Here is a 13,250-nt window from a genome sequence, read left to right as displayed (position 1 = left end):
TGAAGTTAGAATACAAAATAAACCTCACATTTATGGCCAACTGATTTTTTACAAAGATAACATGGCAATTCCATGGGTTGAGGATAGTTCTCTTCCATTTCTTGATTAAGAAAAAATGGAGACATGGGGCGCCTGGGTGGCTCAGTTGGTTAAGCGTCCGACTTAGGCTCAGGTCATGATCTCACAGTTCATGAGTTCGAGCCCCGCATCGGGCTCTGGGCTGACAGCTTAGAGCCTGGAGCCTGCTTCAAATTCTATGTCTCCTCCTTTCTCTGCTCCTCCCCCACTCATGCTCTGTGTCTCTCTCCTTCAAAAATAAATAAAAACATTTAAAAAAAAGAAAAATGGAGACAGATGCGAAGGAGTAAACACCATGGCAAAGGGCGGGGATAAGAGCAGCAGTAGAGGAAAGAAAGGCTGAAACGAAAAGTATTCCCAGAAGAACCTGAAGAAGCCACAGTCACACAGGATGGAGTGACAGAAAGCAAGGTCCAACCCCAAAAGCAGTTGCCTTTCCCCCATGCCTTCAAATTTTGGAAATTAAGAACCCACAATGGGAGACATCTAATGTTCATGCAGTGGAAATAGTAGCAGCATAAGGAAATGTTGGCAATTAAGAAAAAAACTTAAGAATGGATAAAGAAAATGTGGTGTATACACACACACACACACACACACACACACACACACACACACACACACACAATGGAGTATTACTCAGCAATCAAAAAGGATGAAATCTTGTCATTTGCAACTACATGGATGGAACTGGAGGGTATTATGCTAAGTGAAATTCATCAGTCAGAGAAAGACAAAAATCATATGACTTCACTCATATGAGGACTTTAGGAGAAAAAACAGATGAACATAAGGGAAGGGAAACAAAAATAATATAAAAACAGGGAGGGGGACAAAACAAAAGAGACTCATAAATGTGGAGAACAAACTGAGGGTTGCTGGAGGGGTTGTGGGGGGGGATGGGCTAAATGGGTAAGGGGCATTAAGGAATCTACTGAAATCATTGCTTCACTATATACTAATTTGGATGTAAATTTTAAAAAATAAAAAATAAAGTTAGGGGCGCCTGGGTGGCGCAGTCGGTTAAGCGTCCGACTTCAGCCAGGTCACGATCTCGCGGTCCGTGAGTTCGAGCCCCGCGTCAGGCTCTGGGCTGATGGCTCGGAGCCTGGAGCCTGTTTCCGATTCTGTGTCTCCCTCTCTCTCTGCCCCTCCCCCGTTCATGCTCTGTCTCTCTCTGTCCCAAAAATAAATAAACGTTGAAAAAAAAAAATTAAAAAAAAAAAAATAAAGTTAAATCACAAAAAAAAAGAAAAAACTTAAGAAAGAGAGGCTCTTAGTGATAAGGCTCCACCGAAAGCCTATACCAAAGACTACTGACAACCAGCGAGTTGATCCTATAGTTGATCCTAATGATGAAGCGATTGCTTATGATGGAGCTACAGATGAATTTACTTCTTACTTCAACAAATTTCTCCCAAGATTCTCATAACATCAGAGAGACATCATGAGAGAACAGTAGGACTCCGTGAACAGTATTCCACAGTTACACCAAAGTCTCACGTTTACTACAGAAGAGGGCTGGCTCTGAAAAAAAAAAAAATTATTCCACAGTGCATTTCAAGAGATTTCACAAATCTGATTGTTATTAATGAAGATTGTAAAACACCAAATGGATGAATTCTAAGTCACTTGCCAAGTGGCCCAACTGCTCATTTTAAGTTTTTGTTTTTGGTTTTTGTTTTGTTTTGTTTTGTTTTGTTTTGAGAGAGAGAGCACAAGCAGAGGTGGGGGCAGAGAGACAAGGAGAGAGAGAGAGTCTCAAGCAGTCTCTTTACTGTCAATGCAGAGCCTGTCGTGGGGCTCGATCTCATTAACAGTGAGGTCATGACCTGAGCAGAAGTGAAGAGTTGGACATTCAGCCAACTGAGCCACCCAGGTGCCCCTCACCACATTCTTGCACCTAGACTATTGCATGCAGCATTCCTGTCACTTGAATACTTCTTCTTCCCTTCCATCCTCCAGCTGATGCCTATTGAACTCACTCTTCCCCAGCTTCTCCCAATCATCCTCCAACTCCAAATCATGTGACCATCAAAGTACTGCCATATCCCCTAGTACTTCTCCAGAAATGAATAAGAGCTTCTTTACTTCTCTTTACCACCATTAAAATGTAAACTAAGAAAGAAAGTTGGGACTTTGTTCATCACTAAATTCCCAGGGCTTACAGAGAATCTATCCCGTAGTCAAAACTAAGTATATATTTGGTGATTGAATGAAAGGATGTTATTGTGCTATCATTTGAATAATTTATGGCAAGCCCAAATTTAATTTGGATTAATTTGGAGGCTATAAAATGTTTTAAATATATTTATTTTCCTATCTATTCTTTCACTCCTTTCAATGTACGGCAATTTCAGAAAGTATGTTTGTGAAAACTCTCTAAGCCATTACCAACCTATCCAGCATAGAAGGCCAACCAAAACAAAATAAAAAACCTCTTACTCCCACTTAGCTACCCACACATTTTATCATGGGGTCAAAGCCAAGTTGGGGAAAATGTTTATTCTAACCAAATCTTCAAAACCTGCCATGGAGAAGAAAAGGACAGGATCCAACATTTCTGGACTTGACTTCTGATAACTGAATCCCTGGTCTACATTCCAATATAAAATATTTTAGGCGCGCCTAGGTGGCTAAGTTGGTTGAGCATCTGACTTCGGCTCAAGTCACGATCTCATGGTTCGTGGGTTAGAGCCCTGCGACGGGCTCTGTGCTTGCAGCTCAAAGCCTGGAGCCTGCTTCAGATTCTGTGTCTCCTTCTCTCTCTCTGCCCCTCCCCCACTCTCTCTCTTTTTCTCTCTCTCTCTCTCTTAAAAATAAATAAAACATCAAAAAATTTTTTAAAATATTTTATATTTTTAAATTTTTTTTAAATTTTTTTTTTATTTTTTTAACCTTTATTTATTTTTCAGACAGAGGGAGACAGAGCATGAATGGGGGAGGGTCAGAGAGAGGGAGACACAGAATCCGAAACAGGCTCCAGGCTCTGAGCTGTCAGCACAGAGCCCGACGCCGGGCTCGAACTCACAGACTGCGAGATCACGACCTGAGCCGAAGTCAGACGCTCAACCGACTGAGCCACCCAGGCGCCCCTAAAATATTTTAGATATGCTCTTGTGCTACCTAAAACATATTTGAGGGGCACCTGGGTGACTCAATTGGTTGAGGGTCCAACTTTGGCTCAGGTCATGATCTCATGGTTCATGGGTTTGAACCCTGCATCGGGCTCTGTGCTGACATCACAGAGTAGAGCCTGCTTTGGATTACTTGTCTCCCTCTCTCTCTGCCCCTTCCTTGCTTGTGTGCTCTCTCAAAAATAAATAAATAAACATTTAAAAAAGAAACATGTTTGAATTTTTCCCTTGTTAGCTCTCAGTTCTTAAAATGAAATTAGATAGATCATTGTTTGTAACCCATTGCAGTCCTCTTGTCCAATAACTAGCTGACTATTTCATTTGGGACTAATTACTAAAAAGAGATTAAAAATGAAGCATCTGTAGTATCCCACAGCTAGTTACAAGTTGGGAACTAGTCTACCTTTAAAATTTTAAAAGACATCCATGATGTCTATAATTTCTAACATCATTTGTAGAAGTTCATCTTTTCTTATTGAAGTATAATTAATACACAGTGTTATATGAGTATTAGGTGTACAGTATAATTACTTGGCTTCACAATTTTATACATTAGTGTTCATTAGGATAAGTGTACTCTTGATCCCCTTTATCCATTCCCCACCCACCCACCTCCCCCTGGCAACTACCAGTTTGTTCTCTGTATTTAAGAGTCTGTTTTCTGGTTTATGTCTTTTTTTTTTCCCTTTGTTCATTTGTTTTGTTTCTTAAATTCCACATATGAGTGAAATCATATGGTATTTGTCTTTCTTTGATTGACTTATTTCACTTGCATTATACTCTCGGTCCATCCATGTTTTGGGAAACAAGGTCTCATTCTTTTCTATGGCTGAGTAATATTCCATTGTGTGTGTATATATATATATATATATATATATATATACCATTCTTTTTTATACCTTCACCTCTCAGTGGATACTTGGGTTGCTTCCATATATTGGCTATTGTAAATAGTGCTGTTATAAACATAGGGGTGCATATATCTTTTTCAATTAGTGTTTTCATTTTCTTTGGGTAAATACCCAGTAGTGGAATTACTGCATCATATGGTAATTCTATTTTTAATTTTTGAGGAAACTCCATATTGTTTTCCACAGTGGCTGAACCAGTTTGCATTCCCACCAACATAGCACAAGGGTTCCTTTTTCTCCACATCCTTGCCACTACTTGTTATTTCTTGTGTTTTTTATTTTAGGCCATTCTGACAGGTATAAGGTGATATCTCACTGTGTAGTTCTGCTTTGCATTTCCCTGACAATGAGTGATATTGAGCATCTTTTCAGTGTCTGTTGGCCACCTGGATGCCTTCTTTGGAAAAATATCTATTCATGTCCTCTGCCCATTTTTTAATTAGATTATTTGCTTTTTGGTGCTGGATTGTATAAGTTCTTTATATACATTAGATATTAACCCCTTATCAGATATATCATTTGCAAATATTCCCTCCCATTTAGTATGTTGTCTTTTTGTTTTGTTTATAGTTTCCTTTGCTGTTCAAAAGCTTTTTATTTTGGTGTAGTCCCAATAGTTTAGTTTTGCTTTTGTTTCCCTTGCTTGAGAAAACATATGTAGAAAAATGTTTCTATGGCCAATGCCAAAGAAATTACTGCCTATGTTTTCTTCTAGGAACTTTATGGTTTCAGGCATCACATTTAGGTCTTTCATCCATTTTGAATTTATTTTTGTGTATGGTATAAGAAAGTGGTCTAGTTTCATTCTTTTACATGTAGCTGTCCAGTTTTCCCAACACCATTTTTTGAAGACACTGTCTTTATACCATTGTATACCATTCTTGCTTAAAAGTCTTTGACATAGATTATTTGACCATATACTTGTGATATTTCTGGCCTCTCTTTTGCATTCCATTGATCTATGTATCTATTTTTGTGCCACTACCATACTGTTTTGATTACTACAGCTTTGTAGTATATCTGAAAATCTGGGACTATGATACCAGTTCTTTTAAAGGCTATATTGTTCCCTATGGATGATACCACATAGTCAAATTATTCCTGATAGGTTGCCTATTGTATGATAGGCTCCTTCAAATTAAAATAGCAAGAAGATAATTGATCAAAATTGCCTTGTTTAGAACAATGCCTCATAGGAAACTCTAAATAAGAGGAAAATGAAAATTCTTCTGAGGGATTTCTTTTAAAAAATTGTGTTATTGTAATGAGTTATAGCAACTTTATGTAGTATAGAGCTATTTATCTATCTCATAATATTTAATTATTTCCTTTTATTGAATGATGGACGTATTCATCCTCTTGTTCTCTTTTTCCTCCAATGGAAAAAGTAAACTGTTTTTACTGGTGCAAACAGGAAAAGCATCAAAGTCTCCAATACCTGCAGTTTGCTGAAAGAATTCTATCCAGCTCCATGAGATTCTGTTCTCATAAGCCATACAATAACTATAGGAGTGTTGGTATTTACATCCTCCTCATTTAATTAGTCAGCTTCAAACTGTAAATAGAGGATATCTCAAACGTCTATTTATACAAGGAAAGACACTTCAAATAGCTATTCCTGTTTTTTTTTTAAATCTACACTTCATCCTATTTGCATGCTTTTCTTTCTTCTGAATTTAGGGGAAGAAAAAATGGTTAATACATACATATAACATCTTTATATCAAAATTAAGGAAAATATCTTAATCATTAGAATCCTTGTTTCTGAAACTGCTCATATGGTCAAAGTTAGTATTCATAACTAACTGCCTTCTTCTACTACCAATTCCATAGCCTCTTTGCTTTCAGTAAGCTCCTCAAGTGGTCATGGTTCTTTGCCTGGAAGGGTTACCCAAATCTTCATCCCCATCAGGGATCTGGATTATTTTAGGTTATAATTTCCCACTGACTTAAATCAGAAGATATGGAAGTGATAAGTGGCACCTATGGGGATCTCCTGCATTCCAGAAATACTCATTCCTACCCCATTAGATAGAAGCAACCTAATTACCTCTTTTTAGTCAGGATCAATCACCCCAGCCAGTAGAGTGATGTTTTTCTTTGCTTATTGATTTACTGGCCTGAAGAACAGTCAAGTGGCAGACTCAACTTCCAATTTAGGGGATCCATTCCTGTATTCTCTAGTTCCCTTGGCAACTAAAATTTGTAGACCAGTAGAGCTTCAAATTGTGGGAAAGAGAACAAAAATATTGCTAGTGGATCTCTATGGTTAACAGTGTAAAGATCCACTCCCATTTCTACCCTTTGATTCCCAGAACTCTGAATCCTGGCTACGAGAGAAATAATACCATATATTGGTCTGCTTTAGAACATGTACTGTATCCTAGAGAAAATTATCATGGACTTGCAAAGTATTGCCACCTAGCTGGTACCATAACAGAAACTGAAAAAGCCATTCCATTATTCTGTGAGGCCAATTGCTTCAGGATAAGGGGAATTTGGTAAGAATAGTGAACCTCATGAGCACGAGCCCATCACTAAACTTCATTTCCTGTAAAATAAGTTTAAAATGGTTAATATATACACATAGTATATTCATATCAAAATTAAGAAAATAAAGAAAAAATTAACTAGGGGAGCCTGGGTGGTTCAGTCAGTTAAGCGTCCAACTTCAGCTCATGATCTTGCGGTCGGCGGGTTCGAGTCCCGCGTCAGGCTCTTTGCTGACAGCTCAGAGCCTGCAGCCTGCTTCAGATCCTGTGTCTCCCTCTCTCTCTCTGCTCCTCCTCCACTCATGCTCTACATCTCTCTCAAAAACAAATAAACATTAAAGAAAAAATTAACTTGCTTAGTACAATCTTAACCGTAATGTCAGAAGAAATGTTTTATGGAATGTCGTGACTATTAACAAGATGTTCAATAAATTCCTAGATGTAGCTTTGGCAAAAGTATTTCTGGAAAAATGATAAATTGATGTCCATTATAAAGATCTATTCCAGTGAGAATAATGCCACCTCTTCTATGATATAAGTGGTGCTATGTAATCCAACCTGCCACCAAGTAACATGTTGGTCTCTGCTATTGGCAAGTTGAATACTCAATGGTGTCTGAAGCCAGATGGGCCTTAGTCAGTGGAAATCAGTGTTGCTGAGCCCATGAATAATCTACTCATGTCACTATAGTTACTTTGTTCATGAGCTTGACGAACAAGAACGGAAGTGTTTAAGAGGTTGACTTATGTCCAAAGAACAGGTCATCTTCTCCACATATTATTACAGTTTTCCTCTGCAACAATTGTTCTTTGGTGATCATTCACATGGGACACAAATATAAACATTCTGTGCCCATTCTGAGAGATCTATTGATATACTTTTTCCCCTATTCTTCGTGTCACTGATTTTCCAATCATGTGCTTTCCAAGCCTCTAATCCCATCAAGCCAAGTTATTAGCTTTCCATGAAATATAGCTCTGTACCTACAATCCTCTCTCTAAGCACAGTAAACAAAGTCCACAGAACTGCTTGATGTTCTGCCAACTGGGAATATTTTCCTACTCTACTGACATTCAGGGTCACTCCATAGTGGGTTATGGTTCTGGAGCCATCCATATTTTGGTGGTATCAGCATAACATGAACAACTGTCTTCCTCAGCTAACTGGTCACGGTAAAATTCCCATTGGACCATATGTACAGATTGAGAAGAAGGAGGCAGTGTAGGAAGAATTTGGGCCATGGCCATCTGAGCCATTTGCATATGCGGCTTACCTTGGACTTCAGTACCTGCTTAAGCCTAATCTCAATATATACAACTTCTGTGACAGTGATTATCACACACTTAATCAGGTGGTGATTTCAGTTGCTGCTACTGTTCCAAATATAGTTTGTTTATGAAACAAATCAACCCATATCCTGGTACCTAGCATGCAGATGGCAAATGATTATTTCTCTACACCTATTGTTAAGAACCATCAGAACCAGTTTGCTTTTAGCTGACAGAGTAGCAATACACCTCCACTGTCTTTTTCAGGGCTATTTAAGTTCTCTGGCCTTATGTCATAATTTAGTCTGCAGGGACCTTGATCATGTCTCCATTCCATGGGGCAGCACACTGAATCATTACATTGGTGATAGTGTGCTGATTGGATAAAATGATGAAGAAATGACTACAGACACCCTGTTAGGACACATACATGCCAGAGGGTGGGAGAAAAGTCCCACAAAACTTAGTGAACTGAATAGTGAAATTTCTAGGGTCCAGAGTGAGGTACCTCCGGATAACTTTTCTTAAGAAAGGACAAGTTTCTGCATGTTTCCTCTTCTACCATGAAGAAAGAGGTACAATGCCTAGGAAGCCTCTTCAGGACTTTAGAAGTACACATATTGTATTCAGGTGTGTTATGTTGACACAATTACCAAGTGACTTGAAAAGCTCCCAGTACTGAAAGATGCCAAGGATAAAAGAAAGCCCTAATACAAGTCCAGATTTGTCTACAAGCTTGCCACTTGTAGAAGAGTCAGTGGAGGAGAAGGTTGCTATATGAGGGACTCTGGCAAATCCTATAGGCAAATCATAGCACGGTGACCTTTAGGATTTTGGAGCAAAACTATGCTATCCTCTGTATATAACTGTTTCATTAAAAATTGGGCATCACTATATTGTACACCTGAGACTAATATAACACCGTATGTTAACTATAGTGGAATTAAAATTTAAAAACTTGGGGCGCTTGGGTGGCTCGGTCGGTTAAGCATCCGACTTCGGCTCAGGTCATGATCTCACGGTCCGTGAGTTCGAGCCCTGCGTCAAGCTCTGTGCTGACCACTCAGAGCCTGGAGCCTGTTTCAGATTCTGTGTCTCCCTCTCTCTCTGCCCCTCCCCTGTTCATGCTCTGTCTCTCTCTGTCTCAAAAATAAATAAACGTTAAAATTAAAAAAAAAAATTAAAAACTTAATAAAGAAATAAGGGGCTCTTGGCTGGCTCAGTGAGTGGAGCATGCAACTCTTGTTCTCAGGGTCATGAGCTCGAGAACTTCATTGGACGTAGAGCCTACTTAAAAAAATAAAAATAAAATGTGGTACCTGGGTGGCTCAGTTGGTTGAGCGTCCGACTTTGGCTCAGGTCATGATCTCACAGTCCGTGAGTTCAAGCCCCGCGTCAGGCTCTGTGCTGACAACGTGGAGCCTGGAGCCTGCCTCAGATTCTGTGTCTCCCTCTTTCTCTGACCCTCCCCCATTCATGCTCTGTCTTTCTCTGTCTCAAAAATAAATAAACATTAAAAAAAATTTTTTAAATAAAAATAAATAAAAGTAAAAAATGATAATAAAATAAAATTGGGAGATTTTAATAAAGATCCAGATGTCTTATCCATCTTGTAAAATCTAGCAGTGATGGGCATGCATTTCCCTAGCATATGCACCCTCCAGTGTCTTCCTTATACCCATAATGCTTTATTTATTCATCCTTAATTTACTTACAGGATGAATAATATTCACAGTAATTTTGGAATAGGTGTTTAGGTCTCCACATACAGAGAGAAGGATCCAAGTTTATCCAGATCTTGAGTGGCAAGGAGACTTCATGTGACATCTGGTCCACAAAGCAAAAAAGAGACATTTATTCAGAGGATATGGAGTTTTACTGTGGACACCAAGAGAGGTGGATCAGTGGGTTCTGTGGTAACCTTAAAAGAGGAGAGGCAGCAAAGGCAGGAGAGAAGTCAGGCAGACCCCACCCTATGACATCATCTGTCACCCCACAGTATGACCTCATCTTTACTAATTTCATCTTTCCTAATAACAGTCCTATTTCCAAATAAGTTCACAATATGAGGTACCTGGGGTTAGGACTTCAACATATCTCTTAGGGGGACATAATTCTACCCATAACAAATGGGTAAACCTCTGACAAAAACAAACCTGTCTCAACGTGGCTTCCCCAAAAAGCAGAGCCTGGGACAGGACTTGTGAGCAAGTTGGATTAAGTATCCAAAGGGAAGCCTTAGCTTTTTTGGGGACGTGATCCCAGTGAGCAGGACTGAGGAGATGAGAGTGAGGCAGTGAAGGAGGAAGAGCCAATATGAGTGTATGTTACTGAGGTTGCCACCGTGGACACAAGCAGCCTGATTCTGCTTGGACTTCCAGAAAAGTATACAGAATGCTTCCCAGAATTATGTGGTAGAAGGATGAAAAGCAGGAGCATTTATGAATCAGCTTTGATTCCTCATAGTTGAGGGGACATTAAGGATGTTAACTCCCAGAGATGTTGACTTCCTCACACTTAACAAGCCAATGTGCATGAACAAAGTGAGCTCCCAGGGGTATCACTAGCATCCAAGAGTTCCTGGGCAGAAAGCAGAGATCTGTAACTGTCAACCTGAAATGAGTGAAAGTGTGCCCAGAACTCTCTACTACAGCCACAGCTAAATCAGAGGTATAGCTGAGTAGACATGCACTTGGCCACCAGATTCTCTCTCCAGGGGTCATGGAATTAGGATTCAGAATCTTTAATCAGTTGGTTGGTGACATATGAACAGGCAGGAATTGTAGGTGCCTACAAAAGCCAAATTAGATACATGATTTTGTTCTGAAGAAACATAGCAGACATACAGCAACATGAATATGAATAAAGCAGAATAAAGCAGACGTACAGAAGCTGCAAAGAGCAGAAAAAGCGTGCTTTCCCTGACAAATGGAGCTAGACAAGGGGTCCACTTTGCTGCCTGACTGCTCTCTAGTTTCAAGGTTCCGCTCATCTGCCTCCATTGATATCTACAGGACAAACTCAGTACCCTCCCAATATATGCCTCTTTTTGGTTTGTAGCCCAGATGTCATATGAAGCTTCCCTGCCACTCAAGATGTGGATAAACTTGGATCCATTTCTATACATATGAGATCTAAACACCTATTCCAAAATTACTATGAAGACTCAGATTGCTATGAATATTATTCATCTTGATAAGGATGAATCAGTAAAGCATTATGAGTCTAAGGGAAAACTGGAGTATGTGTATGCTACTTATCTGATTATAGCCAGGGAAATGCATGCCCACTATTGCCAGATTTTACAAGATGGACAAGATATCTGGTTCCCTATTAAAATTTCTCTAATTTTAAATGATGTCATATAATTCACATATTTTAAAGCACTCTGCAGACTAATCATGTCTGTGTACCAGATCCGGCCTTGTGGCTCTAGTTTCAACATCTGTCACATTCCTGGAGGTATCGCCACCTCCAGTCTCCTGTGCTTTCTTCAGAATGATCTGACCTGACCATCTTATGCCTCATGTGAAATTCTCTCCTTTCACTGATTTCCACAGCAGAAAACAATCTCAATAAGAATTACCCACAGGGGCACCTGGGTGGCTCAGTTGGTTAAGCATCTGACTTTGCCTCAGGTCATGATCTCACAGCTCGTGGGTTCGAGCCCTGCATTAAGCTCTGTGCTGACAGCTCAGAGCCTGGAGTGTGCTTTGGATTCTGTGTCTGCCTCTCTCTCTGCCCCTCCCCTGCTCGTACTCTGTCTCTGTCTCGTGTCTCTCTCTCTCTCTCTCTCTCTCTCTCTCAAAAATAAACATTAAAAACTTTAAATAAGAATTACAAAAGAACAAATATTATATGACTCCACTCATTTGAGATATGTGAGTAATCAAATTCATAGAGGCAGAAAATAGAATGGTGGTTGCCAGGGACTGGGGAGAAGAAGGGAATGAGGATTTGGTGTTTAATGAGTACTGACTTTCTGTTTGGGATGATGAAAACATTCTGGATCATTGGTCAACAGTGAATGTTCTTAATGCCACTGAACTGTATACTTTAAAATGGCTAAAATGGAGGGTCGCCTGGATAGCTCAGTTGTTTAAGTGTCCAGTATCCAACTCTTGATTTCAGCTCAGGTCATGGGCTCATGAGATCAAACCCTGTGTCTGCTATCAGTGCAGAGCCTGCTTGACATTCCCTCTCTCCCTCTCTCTTCCCCTTCTCCACTTGGGCAAGCATGCTCTCTCTCTGAAAATAAATAAACTTTAAAAAATAAAATAAAATGGCTAAAATGGTAAATTTTATGTTATGTATATTTTACTGCAATTTTTAAAATTAAAGCTTTAAAAATTGTGAATTTAAGGACTTCATTAACAGTTTAGAGAAGTTCGAAGGAAGACTCACATTACGCAAATGCAGACTTCTACCCTCTGCTTTCTCCTCCCATTGCCCTGGGCATACCAAATTCCAACTCTATTACGAAGATCATCATTTTTCTAAATAAAGACGCTTCTATGCAACAGTTATCCTGGTGATTGCTATTCGAAAAATAAAATTGTCTCATTAAACCTAAGTTAGACCGAAGGAGTTTCTGATTTTGGGGGACAAACATTATCTCTGACTAAAGCACAAGTACTTACATACATTTTTTCTAGAAAGAGTGAGATAATCTTTCTTAAGACAATCTTTAATTTATGCATGTGTCATATTATCCTATGAAAGTTGTAGCATAGTGAATGGGGCCTATCATACGTTAATATTTCCATACCTCTGAACCATGTTACAGCAGAGATAGAAAAGATGAGGTGTTGGAGAACTATTAAAATAGAACTTTCATCCTCCGTCTTCTAAATTAGCAGTGTATTAGAAAGCCGTGCCTGGATATCTGAAAACAGCGGAAAGGAGAGCTGCCGCCTCGCTAATTTAATACCAAACTCCCAGGAGAAGTTTGCTGTCAGAGTTTTATCATGTATTATGGGGACAAGTATTGGCAGGTTTCCGTGAGATGCATATAAGCTTTTATCTCTTCCCTAGATCAGGTCATGTGACTGATAGCTGGATCCTTACATAGGCTTTTACCATCCTTTTAGTAATACACTTGGTGATTGAGTGGAGTCCCATAAATCTAGTCCAGAGTTAATGACCCAATGGGGGTTTATCCTGTTGATCCCCAACCATCTACCACACGTGTACATTAACATTTCATAAAAGCTCTACTCACAGGTCTCCTGAAAGCTTTCTCATATAGAGACTAGACTCTTCAAAGCTTTCTCTGATTCTCAATAACTGAAAATAGTTGTTATCCCTTAATAATAATTCAAAAACAGAAGATGACTAACTTCTATTCTGCACTAAAATTCCACA

The 13,250-nt window shown here is 39.3% G+C and overlaps 1 pseudogene; it reads left to right on the top strand.

The window, feature by feature from the left end:
- Positions 1-373: 373 nt before the first annotated feature.
- Positions 374-12,890, top strand: LOC107179498 (annotated as a pseudogene).
- The last annotated feature ends 360 nt before the right edge of the window (positions 12,891-13,250 follow it).

This window comes from Panthera tigris, chromosome C2 (assembly GCF_018350195.1).
Source record: "Panthera tigris isolate Pti1 chromosome C2, P.tigris_Pti1_mat1.1, whole genome shotgun sequence".
Lineage (NCBI taxonomy): Eukaryota > Metazoa > Chordata > Mammalia > Carnivora > Felidae > Panthera > Panthera tigris.
The sequence above is the reverse complement of the archived record's forward strand: the minus strand, read 5'-3'. Positions and strand labels throughout refer to the sequence as shown.